General features: G+C 44.7%; 1 protein-coding gene across 2 annotated transcripts in view; it reads left to right on the top strand.

Moving 5' to 3' along the window:
* The window catches only part of REV3L (REV3 like, DNA directed polymerase zeta catalytic subunit), a 1,079,635-nt gene that overhangs the window by 214,895 nt on the left and 842,661 nt on the right, over window positions 1-22,079 (top strand). The window lies entirely within an intron of this gene.

Genomic DNA, 22,079 nt, shown 5'->3' with positions numbered 1-22,079 from the left:
AGAGGAATTAATTCCCCAACTTACAACTCGCCAGGGGGCGCGTTTGCAGAGTGCTGCAAGGAGGGGGCGTGGCCTCCGGCACGATGCCAGTCTTTTATTTATTTTAATTTTTTAAGAAAGGGGGCTGTGTGGTTCCCCTTCTTATTCTAATTTATTGGCCCTGATGACCCCATCCCCCAGGGCCTGTCTCCTAATTATATTTTTTTGACCCCAATCCCCAGGGCCGGCCACTGTTTTTTATTATTTTTAAAAAATATATATTTATAGACACACCTAGGACATGCTGGACAAACCGTACGTACCTATCACCATGACGATTTGAGTGATATTCATTAAAAGGCGACTATGCATACAATGAATCCACGTGGAATGTATTTACACCTCTAGTGAAGCTCTGACATGTCTGATGCCCTACTGTGCCTAATCCCGGTAGACACCCTTGTCGTTTATTTATACAAACATGGGTAGCTATTGACGGGCACATTTAATACACCTGCACACCAAGCCATTCAAAGGGGATTCGACAAAAATTCGACCAAAACTATGTAAGAAACCCCCCTCACGGTTAATATAACACACATCCACTGCCGGATGTGTAATACTTTTTATTTTACTCTCTGGAAAGGGGACGAACATCACTTGAGAGTCACAGCGCGCTCCTGGCAGAGCCCAATGCTGTGTTACACCCACCATTGCCTGCCGAGTGCCACACACCTCTGTGTTGTATTCCACCAGCTAGTGCATATGCTATGACACTCTCTAGCCCATGTGCACTGTAACACCACCCCGTGAATATGTCATGCCACACTTGTCTTCGCACGGGTTATATTGCCCCATCTAACGTGCCTTCCTCGATGCCTATGTTATAACGCACAGTGCTATGCCATACATATTACAATCTGGGATCCATATCTTTGTCACAGTGCATATGCAACGTTACACTCCCCAGCACATATTTTATATTCCAACTTTAGAGACTAGTTAGGTTACACAACACTGCCCTGTGCATATTACACTCCAAGGCGCACATCGCATAGCACGCGCTAGTGCCTGTGCTATCTCGCGCTCTCCAATTAATCTGTCATTGCGCACAATGTATTGCATATTATATTTCACGCCCGGTTCATCTTATATCACACTTTTTGGTGCATAGTTTATACCATACACTATATTTAGTTTTCATTTTCAATCGTGCTCTCAGGACTATGTTCTATATAACATTGTGTTCACCTACCCTTTTAACGGGCATTACATTTTGCGATAGGGGGTGGAGGGTCAGGGGGTGTTTCTGCCAAGTGAGCCCGGAGTCACAGTCACAAACGTCCTCTTCTTCCTGAATAAAAGTGAGATTATGCTGCATACTTGTTCATATTTTAAGTAGTTCGCACAGACACACGTTTTAAAAACAATAAAGTTCCTAATACCCGCCTTCTCTGAACAGTTAGCTTGCTGCCCCATCCCCCTCCTCCCTATCCTCTGTTGTGTGAATCCATGGACTAGCCTCCTCCCTCCTGCCATGCATGGTCTGATGTGCTGCCACTGCCCTCAATTTAGTATGATGTACCAGTCCCCTCCTCCTGCCCTCCATTGCTTAAACTCTGTGCTTAGCTTGCTGCCCCAATTCTCCTTCCCCCTGCCCTCCGATGTCTTTGTGCATGCCCCTGCTCCATCCTTTGTGCCCACCATGTTCCATGGACCTGCCACTCCTATCTACTCTGAGTGTTCTGTTGAGCTGCCACTCCCCTCCCACCTGCCTAGCATTGTCAGATGACTGTAACCTGTCCCTGCCACCTCCATCCTGCCTGTCCACATGCCATGCCCCTATCCTCTTCCTCCTGTCCAACATGGTCCATTGTACTGCCACACCCTTCTGCCCTCCCTGGTCTGTTGTGCTGCAACTGCTCCTCCTGCCTGCCCCGTGCGGTCTGTTGTGAGGCCCCTTCCCCTGAACTTTCTTGTCTGTGCACAGGTCCTGACCCTCCCTTCTATCCTCCATCGTTCTTTGTGCATGCCCCTGCACCCTCCTTCTTGCCCATCATAGCCATTGTGCTGCCACTAACCCTCCCACTTGCCATGCATGGTCTTCTGTGCTGCCATGGCCCCTCCCACCTTCCCTGTGTGGTCAGTTAGCTGCCCCTGACCCCTCCCACCTTCCCTCCATGGTCTGTGTGTATGCCATCACAGTCTCACTGTTGCTCTTCATGGTGTGTCTTGCTTCTAGTGCCCATCCTGCCTGACCTCCATGGCTATCTTGCTGCTCCTGCCCTGCCCCCTTGCCCCCAGCCCTCTGTTTACATGTGCGGACCCCTATTCTCTCCCTCCTGGCTTGTCTGTTCCATTGTAATGCCCCTGATCCGTCCCTCCTGCCCTTTATGGTCTGTTATGCTGCAGCTTTCTCTCCTGTCTGTCCATTATGGTCAGCTAGCTACCATTGCCTCTTGCCCCTCTGTTCTCTGTTGCCCATGTGCATGGTCCTGTCCCCTCCCTCTTGCTTTCTATGGATTGATGTGCTGCACTCCCGTCCCACATGCCCTGTGTGGTGTATTGTGCTGCTGCAAACCCTGATGCCTGCCCTGCAGGGTCAGTTTGGTGCACCTCTCCATGTCCCTCCTGTCCTCTGTTATCAAAGTCCATTTCCCTACCCCATTTCCTTCCATGATCCAATGTACCATACTTGCGAACATTTTGAACTTGGTAAGAGGGAGATTTTGAAAAAAAACTGGGGTTTTGATTTTCCCCTTTGAGTTACATTGAAAAAGAGGAGATTGTAGACAGGAGACAGATCAAATAAAGCCCATTTGAGCTTAAAAACATTGGACGTTTCCTGGCTGAATTGGGTCTGTTGGCATGTATGGTTGTACTACCATTGCCTCTTCCTTCTGCCCACAATGGTCTATTACATTGCCACAGCCTCTCTTGCAAGTCCTGTATTGTTGGTTTGTTGCCCCTGCCCCCCTTTCCACTGCCCTCCATAGTCTGTTGTGCTGCCACAGCCCTTCCTGCCTGCTCAGTGTGGTTAAATAGTTGCGTTTGCACCCTCCTACCTGCCTTCAGTTTTCAGAGTCCGTGCCCCTGGCCTCTGCCTCTCAACAGTATCCTAATGAACAACTAGATTGCTAACATTCTATATTTATTACAAAAGTGTGGAACGCCTGACGTCATCTTGATGTAATCAAAACTGTAATACCTAGAGCATTTCCTTTAGAAATTACATATATGAGAGGGTCTTATTGGCATCAAAATTATGGTTAGTGCTCTAAAAGACTAAAATAAGGACATATTTTCTGAGCTTTCAAATAGCGACAAAGCACTTTTAAATTATTTGTTATCTTTATGTTTTTTTATCCAGTTGACCACTTGATTAAATGTTGCACTTAGGGGAGAGGATGTGGTGTTACTTCCAGAACTGCAGACTTTGCAACTGGGGAACCAGGTTGGAGTTTCTGCTTCAGCTCGACATTCTGTGATTCTGGTCAAATCACTTAGTCTCCCCATGTCTACAACCAAAATGAATTTGTTCTTGTGTGATGTAACCAATGCTCATGTAAAGCACTCCAATACCTGACAAGTCTGCACTATATAACACTGCAAAAACACAAAATAATAAGTGTTTTGCACACTTCTGTCATTGGGCTATATGTGGGCTACATCTGGGTGATTTTGGGCTACATTTGGGCTCTTTTGTCTCCGGTGGCCATCTTGGGAGATTTATTTGTTATGAAGTTTCCTAATTTCCTCATGTACTGCAGTCTCCTCAGTAGGAAATGCTTTCAGTTTTTTACTTTGATTCCATCATGAAGGTATTCAGATGTGTCACACATTTGCCATCAATTCTGAAAGTTAGCACTCTAGTTGCTCATTAGATCACTGTAGTAAAACTACTGTTCACCATGGAAGTCTGCTCCTGGTATTAAAAGTGCATGTTTCAGTCTGCATGTCAGAATTTTTTAATGAAATAGAAGAGGATTTGAGAAGTCACTCAAAATGTGCCCTCATTTTCTTTCTTCAGCATTAATCATAATTTCTATGGCAAAATGAACCCCCTCATTGTGTTCCTTTTTAAATTAAATGTGTTAAGTGTTACCAGTTTATTTCAATCAAGATGGCTTCAGGTGTGCCATACTTTTGTCATAATGAAGACAGTAAGCGCTCTAGTTGTTTTTAAGAACACTATGGGACATTCTGTCATTGGGCTATACTTGGGCTACATCTGGGTGATATTTGGACTACATTTGGGCTCTTTTGTCTCTGGTGGCCATCTTGGGAGACTTATTTGTTATGAAGTTTCCTAATTTCCTCATTTACTGCAGTCTCCTCAGTAGGAAATACTTTCAGTTTTTTACTTTGATTCCATCAAGATGGCATTCAGATGTGTCACACATTTGCCATAAATCCAGAATGTTAGCACTCTTTTTGTTCATTAGATCACTGTAGTAAAGCTACTGCTCACCAGGGAAAACTGCTGCTGGTATTGAAAGTGCATGTTTCAGTCTGAATGTCAGAATTGTTTAATGAAATAAAAGAGGATTTCAGAAGTCAAAATGTGCCCTAGTTTTTCTTTCTGCAGCACTAATCATACTTGTTATGGGAAAAATTAACCCCCTCATTTTGTTGCTTTTTAAATTAAATATTTTAAGAGTTACCACTTTAATCCAAGCAAGATGGCTTCAGGTGTGCCATACGTTTATCATAAGTAGGACTGTTAGCGCTCTAGTTGTTCTTTGGAACACTCTGGGAAGCTGCAGTAGAACACAAAGGAATCAACTGACAGTCTCTGCCCTTGTTGGATGTACATGTTTTACTGAGAATGTCAGACTTCATTCTCACATGACTGAGAAAGATAATGTGAATTTACAGAAAATAAGCTTTCAGTTTAGCTTATAGATCACCTTCTAAACCTCTGTGGGAAAAGCATGAGAAAATATTTTTCTCTCAATCATGATATCCCAGCAGAAGGCTTTTTCACATGGTGAAATCACCTTAGAACATACCACAGTCCCTAAAATGAGTATGGTACCATCAACAAATGATTTATAATGTGACTAAAGTCTTAAAACTTTCTATTAACTGCAATGCTTTTTAATGAGGTGCTATCATGTATATTGGTCCCAAGATGGCTGCCAACACTTCTTGGATGAAGTGCTGACAGCCAATCAGATCTCTGGATGAGATGTGTGGTTAGGCTCCGCCCACATATATATATGATTTTACTTTTGATCTTCTCAGGAACTACTGAACAGATTGACACCAGACCTGCAAAAGGCACTTCCCTGAGCTGAGGACTACCTCTCTGCCAAATTTCAAGTAATTCTGTTCAGCCGTTCGGGCTGTACCTTGGACTAAAGGTCCCTATGGAAAATTGCATGGGGAAAACGCGTTTTGGGACCCCCCTTTTTTCTCAGCCCCCGCTTGATGAAACCCCCCGAGACTTTCAGGGTAGGAGCGGAGCCCCACCTATTTTGAAAATTTCGCGAGGATTCGTCAACCGGCGCCAAAGTTATTCCAAATAGAATGTTGCGGATTTCCTATGGAAACACGGTCCTATCTATAACTATCTACTGGCGACCGCCAGTAGATAATTTTTTTTATTTTTTTAGTGTGTGTGTGTACATGTATATATGTGAGGGTATATATATATACATGTGCAGTCGCCAGTAGGTATAGATATGACCTAGTTTCCATAGGGAAAACGGTTTTAATTTTGCTAATGACTTTTGTGCTGTTTATTGAACCTTCACAAACATTTTTAAACTAGTGTGCCACTCACTTCAGCTGCAGTCTGGAAAGTTTCAGGATGATTTCTGAAGTGGGGGCCAAGAAAAAAGGGGGCGGTGGGGTCCCAAAACTTGCTTTCTCAAAGCAGTTTCCCATAGGAATTTTAGACAGTACAGCTTGAACTACTGAACAGAATTGCCTCAAATTTAAAAGTTAAATCCTAGTCCAGAAAGGTCACGGTTTGTAATTTGGTGTAAATCCATTCAGTAGTTGTAGAGCTAGTTAAATAAAAAATAAAAAAAGTGCATCTGACTAATTTCAACATGAGATCTGTTTGGCTTCCACCACTTCAACCAGTAAGTGGTGACAGTTGTCCTGGGACTCGAATTGGCCGAGTTCCAAGAAAGAAACGGCAAAAAAATCATAAGGGGCCTGGGTAGTAATACCATGACCCCCTAGGCCTGGTGGTGGGGTCTCACAAAAACTCCTCCTGGGCCCCCAAAACATTTTATTCTTATATTGCCTTGCATCCTTGATTTTGAACCCCCCCAATACCTCCGTTCCCCCCACCCCCCAGGCCTGGCCTCGTGCAGAAGTGGCAAAGGGGTACAGGACCCCTCTCCGTGGCCGACTTGGGCCCCTGGTACCCCGTCCCCGAGTTCCAGCCGTTGGTGAACTGGGGGAGGGGAGTACAAACCATTTTGAGCTACTCCATGCAGGTGGGAGCAATGCCGGCTCCCACTGAGTGCGAAGAGCTGGCTGGGGCCACAGGGTCTTTGGGGCTCCCTTCCCCTTGCTGCCCCCAAAGAGAACATGGTGGGTGCACTGGGTGGGCACCAGGGCACCCACTCTTTGTTAGCTGGGCCCCGGGGGATCCGGTCCCCAGGGCCGATATCGGCCCGGGGAAGGAGGATCGCTCGGCCCCCCTCTCCCTTTAGTTATTGGCTGGACCTCAGACGATGGGGTCCCCTGGGCTGAAATCGGTCCGGGCAGGGTGGCTGCCTGCCCCACCATTACATTTGGCCTGGGAATGGGGTCCCCGAAGCCTAAATTGGCAGGGGGAGAGGGGTTGTATGTCTCTCTCCCCCATAAATAAAATGGTGGGCCCCAGAGGATGGGGTCCCCGGGGCCAGGCACGGCCCGGGCAGTGGGGCCATGCACTCCCTCCTCTGAAAAAGAGAAGTGTGCATGGTGGGGGGTGGGTGAGGTACTGTTATGTTAGGTCTCAAGTATATACATGTGCGTATTTCAAATGAGTAGTTTCAGAGTTTCACTGGTGTTGTAGGGTGCTCTACACAGGAGCTGCTCTCCACCTAAACTTGGGAACTACCCAGTTCTCTCTTTCTTTTTTGAATAATTTATGCAGCACTCTAAGCCTGAAAGGGTATTGTTTTTTTTATTTTTATTTTTTATTGCAACCATTAGAAATTACATTCCAAATTCATTCCTATTGTGGACTTAGAAATTTAACTTAAACATTGGTCACATATAACAGATTTAAGTATAAAATATCTACATTTTAGAAAAAACAATCCGATGGACATATATAAATATAACTAAGCATATTTCAATTATATAGTTCTAATATTATTCCTCCAGGTCTCAATCAGTTTCCAAATCATATTACCTAGGGCTCTCGCCTTTTTACCTTTACAGGCAAAAATAGCCTTCTCCTGGGTATACATACCCAGCAGCCTAGCTAGCCAGACCTGGAAATTGGGGGGGGTCTGTATCCTTCCAGCGGGCTGTTGAAATTATCCTATAAACCGCTGTCCCCAAGAAAAGACAAATTTCCTCTCTTTTTATGTCCAAGTGTGTTATCATAGCCCAGCATATATAGAGTGGGGGATTCAGCTATTGAGTGCTCGAACACATCCCGCCAAAAACCAGCTATCGAGTCTCTCAGAGCAGCAAGTTTACTACATTCATACAGCATGTGGAGTAAATGTGCCCCACTTTTTCCACATTTCGGGCATTCTGAATTTGCCCTTTTCCCCCAGGAGTAGAGCTTAGATGGTGTAAAATAAAGATCGTATATGGTCTTATATAACTGAGCTTTCAAATTAGATGAAACAAATACTTTCATGGAGAGGAATAGGGACATATCAATGTCCACGTTGGGGTTGTTCAGATTGCTTGACCATCTCTTTTCCGTATTTTCCAGGTCATCCCGCTGGTTTTCAATTAGGATTCCATAAACAGTACCAATCCGAGTTGTAGATTTGGCCATGTATTCGAATATGGGAATATTATTCAGAAAAAAATCAGCACTCTTTAAATTTAAGATTGTATTAAACTGGATAAATTTGAATATACTATTATCAGGAATGGAAAATTTGCTTTGCAACACTTGAAATCTATTAGTGTTACAAGGCAATAAAAAGTCCCCTATCGTTAGGACTCCCAAATATTCCCATCTTCTAGATATACTATCGTATATTTGTGTTGGTAAGACTGTAGAGTGCCACAGGGAAATATACTTATTATATTTAGGTATATTAAGATGACGCATTATTTTCCTCCAGATACCCCAGGCACTAGTTATAACCTTAAATTTGACTTTCTTGTAGTAAGAGGGTTCCAACTGCTTTACCAGGAGTCCATTAGCCTCATCTCCTATAAGCAGCTCATAAATTGAAGGTATATATTTATCCCCTATTTCTTCTTCAGGTATTTTAACGAAAAGTAGTATAGTCCTCTGTTGGAGCATAGTGGCCCACAAGTAAAATCCCAGATTCGGAACTGACAAGCCCCCTCTCATAGCTGGTAAAGAGAAAAAGCGAATAGATCTCCTTATTTTCCCATAGCCCCAGACAAATCTAACCATCTGAGATTCCAGGGCCTTAATAATTTTGTCGTCAACTACTAGCGGAATTGCACGAAATAAATATAAGACCCTGGGTAGTATATTCATTTTAAGGAAATTCCCTCTTCCGATAATTGAGAGATGTAAACCATCTACCCTTTTTAAATCATTCTTGATCTTTTGGTGAAGGGGATCATAATTTATTTTAATTATTTCCTCTATTTTAGAGGATATCCGGACTCCTAAGTATACTGCACTATCAACTCTTCTTAAGTCAACAAATTGGGTATTCTGAGTGCAAATGACCAATGTTTTATCTCTATTTAGAGAGTATCCAGAGAAGCGACCAAAAACGTGGGTAGTCTGTTCAATTATCGATAAGGCCTCGGCAGGGTGAGTTGTTATTATCGCCACGTCATCGGCGTAAGCCAAGATTTTGGTATCAAATGGGCCTATTGTAACCGGTTTAATTGCCTCTGTTTTTAATAATTTCAAAATTAGGGGGTTTATATAGAGGGCAAAAAGAATCGGAGAGCATGGGCATCCCTGGCGAGTCCCTCGAGATATATCAAAGTACCCCGACTCAAGACCCATTACCAAAACCCTTGCCTTAGGTATATAATACATAGCCTTGATGGATTTCATGAGACGGGGACCGATTTTGTTTTGCTCTAGTACCGCCCATAGGAATTCCCACGAAACCCTATCAAAAGCTTTCTCAGCGTCCAGAAGGATCATCGACATGCGGCCGCCCGAGATACCCACGGCCTCAAACAAAGCAATAGCACGGCGGATATGATCCGTGGTGCCCCTGCCCGGAATGAAGCCGTTCTGCCACGGGGAGACCAGACGCTCGACGATCCCCCTGAGGCGATTAGCTAAGACCTTGGAATAGAGCTTCGAGTCAGTATTTATAAGAGAAATTGGGCGGTACGATGTAGCCAAATTGGGCGGTTTATCTTTTTTTGGAAAGACAACTATATTCGTTTCCATCCATGAGCTAGGAGGAGTACCGCGGACCTGGATGCTTATAAATAGATCAAGAAGGAGCGGTGTTGTAATATTGCCGAGGATTTTATATAGCTCCAGTGGTATTTTATCAGGACCTGCGGCCTTGCCTGAAGCGAGCTCTGTAAGGGCCGTTTGTACCTCCAACTGGGTTATATCTCTTTCTAGGTCTTGTCTGGTGACATCCTCTATTCCTAGATTATCCTCCTGCTCAGTTGCCCACCTAGCGAGTTCATCTTCAATTATTACCGGGTCCAACGTATCCTCGCTTTGATATAGTTTCTCATAATATTTTTTAAAAGCCTCTAGAATGGCCTCGGGTGTTGTGTGCTCTTGACCGTCTGCCTTAATATTAGCAATTAAGCTCAGGGATTGTTTTTGACGAGTACGGAGAGCCAGTTGCTTACCGACCATCTCACCCGCCTCATATATCTCGTTACGATGGGATTGGTAGATCTCTGCCGCTCTCTTGGTCAGCCTGTTATTAATCTCCATCTTAAGAATCGTCATTTCTCTGAGAATCGGCCCTCCATAACCGCCTTGCATTATTATAGCGGGTATTGTTTATTTGTGTGTGTGTGTGTGTGTGTGTTTGTTTGTTTGTTAGTTTTATCTGTAGTTATCTTACCTTAGAGTATTCCCCAGGCATCGGATTGGATCCGGAAATTTTCAAGCAGTACCTTTTTGAGAACGCACCTCTTGTCCACTTTACTTTAAAATGAGTACAAGGAGTCGGAGGTAAAGCATTTGGTTCATTCAAGCTTGAACAGATGCAAGACCCACAAGGAAAAAGTTATTCAGTGTAGGTAATGAATGACCACACAGAATTTTCCTTTCATATTTATACTAGAACTAAAACAAGTCTGGCTACACCCCTTAACTTTTCTCCCCCTAATCCATTGGAAAATTCCTTCCAGCTATACATACAAAAAGAATAGCTAACCACACTACATTTTCAAGATAAGGGATCACAAGCCATTGCTTAATTGCAAATTGAATGGAAAAGGCCCAGTGGCGCTTTCCATCTCAGAGAAACACAAATGATTAACAAAGTGTAATTATTCTAACAGCCACTCTGTACTTTTCCAATTTTCCAAGGACACAGAGATAACAAAAATTAAAAATGTACAATGTCAGAAGTGCATGGAAAATTCCTCAAACAATCGTTGTACAAAGTCAGGTTGATAAAAAAAAAAAAAAAAAAAATGTCTGCACTCATGTTCATATTATATAAACTTTTCTTCAAATGGTCCTAGAACATGAGTTCAACATTTACCAATTGCCTTCTATCAGTAATAGATCATTTGATTTGCCCCCTCATATTATGACAGTAATTAATTTTCAGATGTTCACCATTATAGGATTGTTAACAGAGAAAATAAGAAACAAATGGGTTTTTGTAAGAAGGCTAATCTGTGAGGGAACGAACACTAATGTTCATTAAATCCCACATTTCTTCTTCTTGCATCAAAAGCAAATTCTGTTGTGGAAAAAAAACTGAACAGCTCTTGCAGGCTGAAAGGAGCATACTGTAAGACATGGGAAGACAACTGACACATAGACAGCACCCTACAATAACCCCTCCTATAACCAAGGCTATTACTAATAGTTTCCAACCCCATGTGAGCAGTACTTCTCTAAACCAACCTCACCATGTCTAGTCTCCAGTAACCTGATGTATTTCAGCAGCAATTTTGTGAAGTTTTTGAATGGCCAAATTCACTTTAGGAGCGTTATCTGGAATATATACATAGCAGGAACTGCCAATAAATGTGCATTCCCCCTCCCCCCCCCCCCCCCCCCTTCCTTCTCTGCTAAAAGAATGTCTAATACAATCCGGTTTTGAAGGGAAACAAGGCGGGTAGCTTTCATTTCTACTGTAATGTTACTGAGTGCACCAGTAGTCTTATTAATAACAGCTTCCACTACTCTGATCAATTGGCGCACCTGCACACTATTGGCCATAGGACCTCAAAAAGGCACTATATCCTTCATTGCATCAATAAATTGCTGCAGCATGGTATCTGTCTGGTCAACCGGTACTTTATTAAGTTGATGTGTCCTGTGATAAGCAGATGGTACAAAGTAAGTGGGATGAAGAATAAATGCAATATAGCATCTGCCTGATCATCCTTTAGGGAGCCAGACATATGCCTAATTACCGCAAACAAAATAGGTGTTTTGTGAAGCCACAAATGATGAACTAGTGAAATTTAATATCACTGTATGGGAGCAAATACAATTCTCAGCAGCAAGGCGCCCTTCACCTTGAACACAAAAGGGGGCGTTATGAGCATGCACAGGTGTGCCTTGGACAGTTTTTTCTCATTAAAGGATAATAACATAGAGGAGTTATAGCCTGTAAATTCCTCCTCCTCCTCTATAGTGCCATAGATTCTAACAGCATCTGACCACCATAGATAATAAAGGTGATCCCTAAGTGGACTCTGTACTGCTTTATTAGTAACTTTGATATAAGAAGCAAAATTCAGTTCCCACCAGGCACTACAAGACCCATTATAGGATAAAGGTAGAGGAATAAGAGGTGCCTTCCTTTTGACTGAAGATGGCAGAAAACCACATATCCAACAATCTGTAGCATTATATCCAAGATGGGCATTATGTAAAACCCGAATTAATGTATTATTCACATATTGCAAGCAGTGCGCTTGTTTGAGGGGCAAGAGTTATGTACTGATGCTCTGGTACTGGTGTGGTGACTGATGTCACTGATTTAGAGACTGGGTGGTTTTCTTCCAACCACCAGAACAACCTTAGCATTCCCAATGTTATTATCAAAAGACATAGATGCACAATAATTTTCACTTTCTTGGTCCAAAATTGTTCTATACAAGACACTGGAGCCATTTCCTCCTGACATAAATCGGAGGGTGATTTCCCAAACGGTCTCAGTTCAATACTTCTAGTCTTACCCATATTGTAATATTTATATGTGATGTACAAATACTTGTTCTTGAGGAGTATTGCTTCTCCTAATATTTTGTCTTTAGGCTCAGACCATTCTATTTTTCTTTCTCTTCTTTTCCAAAACGAGAGCCAAATCAAAAACACCTAACAGCCAAAAGCAAAGTAAAGTGGCTAAGACCTACTAAAAACAAAATCCTTATCTATTCTATTAACCCCTTGCATGCTCATGACGAGCTGGACTCGTCATGGCACACAGTGCTCGTGTGCTCATGACGAGTCCAGCTCATCATGAAACATGCAATTGAAATCCCTCTGGTGCGGGCACCAGAGGGATTGCCTTTCTTGCTGAAAGAGCCTCGGGAGCTGGGGAAGAGCTTCCCCAGCTCCCGAGGCCCCCCACCCTGGTTTCCCACGCATGTCGCGCCAATGTCATTTCAGTGAAACTGAAATGAGGCTCATTTCAGTTTCACATTCTACGTGCTCAGGGGGCTATCTCAGCACGTAGAAAGACGGGAGAGGTATCGTTGGAAAAGGGAGAATCTCCCCTTTCCAATGGTACCCCTTCCCAGTGGATCCCTGCTTGGGGATCGCCACAGGAGGGCGATCCCCAAGCAGGGACCACCCACTAGACACCAGGGAGGGGGGAGCGGCCCCTTGGGCAAGGGCCTTTGCTCCCCCAAAATAATTTTGGCATCATTTAGTCTTTTTGCCCCCAATCTGCCCTCCAGGGGGGGCAAAAAACCCACTAGACACCAGGGAATTTTTTGGAAAAAAAGGGTGGGGGCTGCCCAAGACGGGCATGCCCATGCCCCCACCCCTCCCGCAATGAGACAAGTCTTTTTGCCCCCCCCTGGGGGGCAGATGGAGCATTGGCCCCTAATCTGCCACGTCGGGGGTGCAGAAAGCCCACTAGACACCAGGGACATTTTTTGAAAGAAAAAAAAAAGGTTGGGGGCTGCCCAAAACGGGCATGCCCATGCCCTCACCCCACCTGCCACCATTTCAGCCTGTCTGCCCCCACGGGGGGCAAAAAGCCCACTAGACACCAGGGATTCTTTTTAGAAATTAAAAATAAGGGTGGGGGCTGCCCAAAACGGGCATGCCCATGCCCCCATCCCCCCGCAATTATTACAGTCTTTCTGCCCCCCCTTGGGGAGAGATGGGGCATTGGCCCCTAATCTGCCCCTTCGGGGGGTGGAAAGCCCACTTGACACCAGAGATTTTTTTCACTCAATTTTATTTAGGGTGGTGGCTGCCCGAAATGGGGACGCCAATGCCCCCACCCCTGCCACCATTGCAGCCTGTCTGCCCCCCCTGGGGGCAGATGGGGCAGTAGCCCACAATATGCCCCCCCGGGGGGGCAGAAAACCCACTAAAGGCCAGGGATTTTATATTGCACAATTTATTTTAGGGTGGGGGCTGCCCAACATGGGCACGCCAATGCCCCCACCCCTCCGCCACCATTACAGCCTTTCTGCCCCCCCTGGGGGTAGATGGGGCAGCAGCCCCCAATCTGTCCCCAAGAGGGGCAGAAAGCCCACTATCCACCAGGGATTTTTTTTTGCGCAATTGTTTTTAGGGTGTGGGCTGCCCAAAACGGGCACCCCAATGCCCCCCCCCCCCCAAAAAAAAATGACAGTCTTTCTGCCCCCCGGGAGGCATATGGGAGCTGTAGCCCCCAATACGGCCCCCCCTGGAGGCGCAGAAAGGCCACTAGAAAACATGGATTTTTTTGTTTCTATTAGTGTAGGGGCAGGGGCTGCCCAAAATGGGCATAACAATACCCCCACCCCCAGAGAAATTCCTGTGTTTCTGCCCTCCGGGAGGGCAGATGATGCCAGTGGCCCCTGATCTGCCCCCTGGGGGGGCAGAAAGCCCACTATGCGCCATAGAGTACGCAGGCTTTTTTTAATGCTTGGGGGCTGCCCAAAATGGTCATACCAATGCCCCCACCCGCACAAAAAATAGCCACAGTCTTTCTGCTCCCTTTGGGGGCATATCGGGACGAACCTCCCCTCCCCCGATTCCCACCCTAGGGTGGCAGAAAGCCCACTAGGCTCAGACTTTTTTTTTAGCAATGTGCCTACCTGTAGATTTTGAACCCTAGCTCTGCCGGCACCTAGGGAAACCTAGCAAACCTATACATTTTTTAAAAGTAGACACCCAGGGGAATCCAGGATAGGGTGACTTGACTGGCTCTCACCAGGTTCTGTTACCCAGACTCCCTTGCAAACCTAAAAATTTGTCCCAAAAAAACACATTTTCCTCACATTTCTCTGGTGGAAAGTTCTGAAATCTGCGTGGGTCTACAAAATTCCACCCACCCCACGTTCTCCAAAGTCTTACGAGAAACATGGTACCTCACTTACGTGGGTAGGCTTAGTGCCCGCGACAGGCAAGGGCCCAAAACCTATTGAGGAGATATCAAAATTACCTATCCCAAAAACAACCTGGTTTTGAAAGGGGGTTCCCATGACTTTTGGGCCCCGGGCTTGGCGGCCATCCAGGGAAACCTACCAAACCCATACATTTCTGAAAACTAGACACCCGGGGGAGTCCAGGGAGGTATGGCTTGCGTGGATCCCCCAACGTTTCCTTACCCAGAATCCCCTGCAAACCCCATTTTTAGATGAAAAATGCACTTTTTTGACACATTTTTGGGTGTGAAAGTTGTGGCATCACCGGGCTGACACAAATTTCCTACCACTCAGTGTTCCCCCGGGTCTCCCGATAAAAACGGTGCCTCGCATGTGTGGGAGGCCCAAGTACCCGTGACAGGCAAGGACCTAAAACGTATTGAGGCGACATCATATTTGCCTATCACAAAACGACCTGGTTTTGCAAAGGGGGTACCCTGGGTTTTTGGCCCGGTGCTGCAGACAGGCCAACCATTATGACCTGGAATCCCGCCACCGTCGAACACATCACCGCTACCATGAAGAAAACCCACTCTGGAGCCCCAACAGTCCCCTGCCCATCGCACATATGCCGCCGCTGCCATCGCACCCAAACTTGGACTGACCATCAACGCCTCCTTCAGGTCCGGCATCTTTCCAGATGACTGAAAGCGGGCGGAGGTTAAACCCCTCCTCTAGAAACCCACAGCCGACCGATCTGACCTGAAAAACTACAGGCCCATCTCCCTCCTCCCTTTCGCGGCCAAAGTCACTGAGAGACTCGTGAACGCCCAGCTGACCACCTACATTGAAGTGCACTCCATCCTAGACGCCTCCCAGTCTGGATTCCGCAGCAACCACAGCACCAAGAACGCCCTCCTCGCCGTCACTGACGACATCCGCATGCTACTAGACCAGGGTCACACCGCGGCCCTCATCCTTCTAGACCTCTCCGCAGCCTTCAACACGGTTTCTCACCACACTCTCGCATCCAGACTTCACGATGCGGGGATACAAGGATCCGCCCTTAACCTGGTCCGATCCTTTGTCTCCGGCAGAACCCAGAGGATCAGACTCCCTCCCTCCATCTCTAAACCCACCGATAACGACTGCGGAGTACCCCAGGGATCATCACTCAGCCCCACGCTCTTCAACATTTACATGGCCCCTCTCGCTGCCATCGTGAGACAGCATGGGCTCTGCATTGTATACTACGCCGACGACACCCAGCTCATCCTCTCACTCACGAAGAATCCTGAAGACACCAGACTCTGCATCCAGAAAGGAATAAAGAACGTGGCAGCGTGGATGAAAGACATCTGCTTGAAGCCCAACTCAGAGAAGACAGAGGTCCTCATTCTCGGACCCTGCACCTCCGCCTGGGACAACACCTGGTGACCCTCTGCCCTCGGGAATCCACCCGTTACTACAGACCACGCACAAAACCTCTGCATCATTCTCAACTCCTCCGTCTCCATGACCCGCCAGATAAACGCCGTTGCTTCCCCAGATTCAACTGCTTGCGCATCCTCCGCAAGACCTTCAAATGGATCCCCGCCGACATCAGAAAGACCGTCACCCACGTGCTCATAACCAGCAGACTGGACTACGGCAACGCCCTATACGCCGGAATCAACAGAGCTCTACTACACAGACTCCAGACCATCCAGAACACCGCTGCAGACTCTTCCTCTGGACTACACATGACCCAACACCCGCAAGACTCTACACTGGCTGCCCGTCGAGAAGAGGGTCTCCTTCATGCTCCTCACCCACGCCTACAAATCCCTCAACAACATTGGACCCAAACACCTCAACGAGAGAGTATCCTTCCATGTAACCCAAGAGGAACCTCCGCTCTGCCGACCTCGCCCTGGCAGAGGTCCCCTGCAGAAACAAAACAGGCATGCGAGCCTTCTCCTACATCGCAGCCAAGACCTGGAACAAGTTTCCTGTGAACATCAGTCGTTCCCCAACCCTGCAAACCTTCAGGAAGGACCTCAAGACCTGGCTCTTCAATTGATCCGAGCTGCGATTGATCCGGAGCTGCCCCTCCTCCTCGCGCCTTGAGACCCTCACGGGTTAGTAGTGCGCTTATAAACCCTTGATTGATTGATTGATTGATTGGTCACAATAATCAACAAGCAGAGGATATTCCATTTCACAAAATTTACTAGGTCTAGGTACACCCCACACATTTGCAGGCATCCCCATTATTACCTCGAATAGGGATAATCCCATTTTCGAGTGTTCAGTATTGCGCATTGAAAACAAAGCTATGGGCAAAGCATCAGGCCATTTTAATTTTGTTTCATCACATATCTTTCCCAGTTTTCCTTTCAGGATACCATTGTATGTATCAACTAGACCTGCAGCCTGTATTTGGTAGGCAGCATGTAACTTTTGCCTTATCTGCAAGCCTTTGCAGACCAGATCCATCACTTGGCCAATGAAGTGTGACTCATTGTCACTCCAGAGCACTCTGGGCAAACCAAATCTTGAGAAGTACTCCTTTAGGAGTATTTTTACAGTACTTAGGGCCGTGTTATCTCGTAGAGGGTAAGCCTCCACCCACCTACTAAAGGTGCAAACCACGACTAAGACATACTTAACCTTGCCCACTCGTTCCATTTGTATGAAATCCATTTACAGGACTTCAAAGGGCAAATCTGGAGGTGCAAAATGGCCTGTTGGGACTGGGGTCCCTTTTCCTGGATTATAAATAGCGCATATCGTGCATCTTTTGACATGGGACTCTGGGAATCAGTTTGTTGAACCATACATGGTCTAACGTTACCACAATTCCTTTGGCACCATTATGAGCTGGGCTATGTGCCATAGTAACAATAGCGTTAACATAACAATTAGCAAACATCCATGTTTGTCTCTCTGACAGATCTATCCAACATCCGGTATCATCTAATCTACCATACATCTGCCATGCCTCTTTCTCTTCCATGGTAGCTTCCTGTTGTATCTCTCTAGCACATTCTAAGGTATTGTTAAACATTGGTACTTCAGGGACCCCTCTAGCTGGTCCTGTAACATACATTAAACTATATTCAGATCTGGCTGTTTGCTTAGCTGATTCATCTGCAAAATCATTTCCCTGACCCATCTCATCAATAACATTTTTATGGGCATTGCATTTAACAATGGCAACTCTTTTTGGTAACATCAGAGCATCTAATAATTTTACTATTAACTCCCCATAATTTATCTTACTACCATGTGAGGTCAAAAAGCCTCTTTCTTTCCATAATCGCCCAAATGAGTGGGCAACGCCAAAGGCATACTGACTATCAGTATAAATATTTACAATCAGATCTTTACTCAATTCACATACCCACATAAGGGCAATTACTTCTGCTGCTTGTGCTGATATTTGCTGTATTTTACATGAGTCTACCACTGTTTTCAAAGTGGTGATGGCATATGCAGCAGTGTTTGTACCATTTGGTAATTTGAAACATGAACCATCCACAATCAACTCTCCCTGTGGGTCAGATATGGGAGTATCTGTTAGGTCTACCAGTCCCTTGGTCTCTTCTTCAGTGATGAACACACAATCATAGTGTTCTTCCCCTGAATGACTGGGAAGGGGTAGCATTGTGGCTGGGTTCAAAACATTGCAACGTTTCAGAATGATATTTGGAGCAAAAAGTGTTAACTCATACCCTGTTAAACATGCACTGGTCAGGTGCTGGGTCTGAGTTTTGTTTAGTAGCACATCCACAGCGTGCGGTACCATAACTTTCAAATTGTGACCTACAACGTATATTTCAGATTGTTTCACTCCAACAGCAGATGCTACAGAGCACAAACAATTTGGCAAAGTCTTAGCTACTGGATCCAATGTAGAGGAAAAATAAGCACAAGGTTTATTCCTCCCCCCATGGAATTGTGTTTAAACCGATAGACCACAGCCATCTTTCTCATGGACAAACAAAGAAAAAATCTTACAATAATCAGGGTTACCCAAAGCAGGTGCATTGCATAAAGCGTTTTTTAGTTATTGAAAAGCATGCTCACACATCTGTCCAAGGGAGTGGGTTACTAATTTTCTTAGATGTTAGTACAATCAAAGGTTTTGCAATTAAAGAGAAACTAGGTATCCACCGCCTGCAAAAGGAAGTCATACCTATAAAGGCACGAACATCAGATTGAGTCTGGGGACGTTTCATTTTCTGTACCAAATCAATTCTTTGTGGGTGCAGTCTTCTACCCCATTTTGACAGGAGGTGACCTAAATAGGCTACCTCCTGTTGACAATATTGCATTTTAGATAAGGGCACGTTATGTCCTAGGAGTGCTAAAGGATGTTACAAATTAACTGTTGTTTCCTTACAACCTTCCTCTGTATCTGAGGCAATTAATAGATCATCAATGTATTGGAGTAATACAGAGTCTTTTGAGGGGGTAAAAACATCGAATTGTTTTTTCAAACCTTGACTATATATACTAGGGCTTTCTGTATACCCTTGAGGAGCACGTGTACATTTTAGTAAACAATCTTGAAATAAAAATGAAAAGAGGTATTGACTTCCTTCAGCAATGGGCACACTAAAAAATGCATTTTTTAAATTGAGCACAGTAAAATATTTGGCTGAAGACGAAATCATGGTGAAACTAGAATTCATGTCAGGAACAACAGGATATTGGGGTACTACAATTTTATTTATAGCTCGAAGATCAATCACTAATCTATATTTATGAGGGGTTCCTTCTGTGGTTTTTTTAAGAACGGGAAGTATAGGACTATTACATGGGCTGCCTTCTGTTTCTTTTATTATCCCCTTATGTATTAAATCAGAGATAACCTCTTTGAGACCTTGCTCGCCCTCCCAGGAGATTTTGTACTGAGGAATGCGAGGTAAGGGAACACCTTTTTTAACAGTGATTACTATGGGATCTATGTCCATTTTACCAACATCATTATCTCCTGATGCCCAGGCCGTTTTATCAATGTCTGAAATTCAGGTGGTAGGCGAGTAACCTCTATCATTGTAAAACATTTGCTAAAATTATCAGAAGCTATTGATATGAAGAAACCATAAGGCGAACAATAAATGTTAGCATTCAGTCTTTTTAATAGGTCTAAACCTATTAAGTTCTCAGCACAATTTTTAGTAAGCACAAATTGGAAAGAGGTGGTGAAGGGACCTATCGTAACATCTAGGGGTTTGGAGATGGGGCTCTGGATGGGGATACCTGAGAATCCCACTGATGTATTCATTCTGCCTGAGAGGGGAGCCCCTGGAAATTGGTCATGAGCCACAGAGGTGCGAGTGGCACCTGTATCAACAAGGAAGTCGCATACTTCCCCTTCTGTATCCATGGTGACATATAGACCTGCTTGATTAACTGGAATCATAACCCTGTTTCCAACCTTTCCATTGCTGTCCTGATGTGAATACTCAAAGGTATTGTAATCAATGTCAGTAAAATCTTCAGTATAAAAACTTCTGTCAACTTGTTGATTATCAAAATAATTCTGACGTCTGTTGTCATTCTGACGCGGTGTGAAATCTTGCCTATTTGTGCCACCTCTCCCTGTACCCCTTGGCACTGAACTACCTCTTCCTCTTTCCACAGATACTTGGACCTGTAGGCTAGGGCATTCATCCTTCCAATGACCCTCTTGAAAGCAATAGGCACACTGATTTTGGCCTAATCGTGCTCTGTGTTGCTGCGCAAGAGCTGATGAGGCTCTGCCAGCCCCTCTTCCACGTCCACCTCCCCTCACATTTCCCATCCGCCTTTGTCTTCCCCTGTCTGGGAATGCTTGCTGTAGCAAAACCTTTGTTTTTAATTCTTTCAGTTTCTTATCAATCTTTTCTTTCTTTATTTTCTGGTAATTCTCATAATATGTAGCCATTACCAAAAGATCTGCAGGTTCTTTTGTTGGCCAGATGCTCTCTGATACTTTGATCAACTCTCCTAATTCTTTCATCAAATTATTCACAAATTTGTCAGCAAACATTCTTTTCTCCATCACAGTTGCCAAATCCTGACCACTATGAGCCCTGAATATTCCCTCCATCCTAGTAAAATAGTCTGAGACTTCTTCTGTAGGTTTTTGTTTACAAGATGCTATTTTATCCCAATTGATATCTTCCCTTGGCATTATTCGTAGCAATTTAGCAATAATATGATCAGGTAAATCAAGTATAAGTTGATCTGGTCTGTCTCCCGGTCTTCTCTGTGTGTCAAGATTTTCAACATGTACCCAAGCATGCCCAAAGTGCGCTACATCATCATGTCTACGTATTCCATTCCATATTTTTCTGGGGAGTAAGGCATCAAAAAATAGATCCAAGTCCTTGAATGTCATTACACATAATTTAGTGGTTGATTCTAAGGCTTCATAAAACCCCTTTGGGTTTTTTCTAAAGTCTGGGAAATCTTTCTTTATCGCCATTAATTCATACCTACTTAACGGAGTATGAACAAATTGAGGAATCCGGTTCTGAACAGGAACAGCAGCAGTGGGTGCAGGAAGGTGGTGTATTTCTAATCTTCTCAATCCCCTTGGTCACGTGCGAGCAGAGTGCCTGCCACGGGGACGACACTGGTGTTAACCGGCGAGTGTGTACACCTGTTTGCTATTTCACTCCTTTTGTACACAATGCACGTGGACTGCACAGTGGTCTTCGTAAGAGCTGTTTCTATTGTTCCAGTAAAAGAACACTGCATGGAAGGCACGCTGCTCATCAAAACCCTCCTCTTTCCCCTCGTCCGAATTAATTTCCACCTTCTCCAGAGCCACAAGCACGCCTCATACAGTGATTCCTAATCTCAGGGAATGCAAGGAATAAGGTCTTTCACAAAACAATTTATGTGGCTCTACACTGGCATGCTGCACAATGCGTTCTTTGGGCAACGGCGGTATAGGCAGGTTATTGAAGGGTTAAAAGTTTTGAAAAACAGACGGAGATGAAAGCCATTGGAAGCTATTGATCTAGAAAAGAGAAACGGAAGAGGAAAACTACCAGATAAATTAAGGAAAACCACCCAAAAAAAAAGAAAATGGATGAAGGGTAGTACAGCAGGAAAGGGGACGTAGAAAAGACAAAACCAAGCATTTGCAATGCAATAGGCCTCGCATTTATGCGATTTTGAGCTATTGACACTGCAAATAACAATGCCTTTTATCTATTTTTTCGTTTTAAAAACATAAATAAAAGGCATTGTCATTTACAATGCCAATAACTTAAACTCTGGTA

The sequence above is a fragment of the Triturus cristatus genome, chromosome 6 (assembly GCF_964204655.1).
Source record: "Triturus cristatus chromosome 6, aTriCri1.1, whole genome shotgun sequence".
Taxonomy (NCBI): Eukaryota; Metazoa; Chordata; class Amphibia; order Caudata; family Salamandridae; genus Triturus; species Triturus cristatus.
Note: the sequence above shows the minus strand (reverse complement) of the source record. Positions and strands in the feature narration are given on the sequence as shown.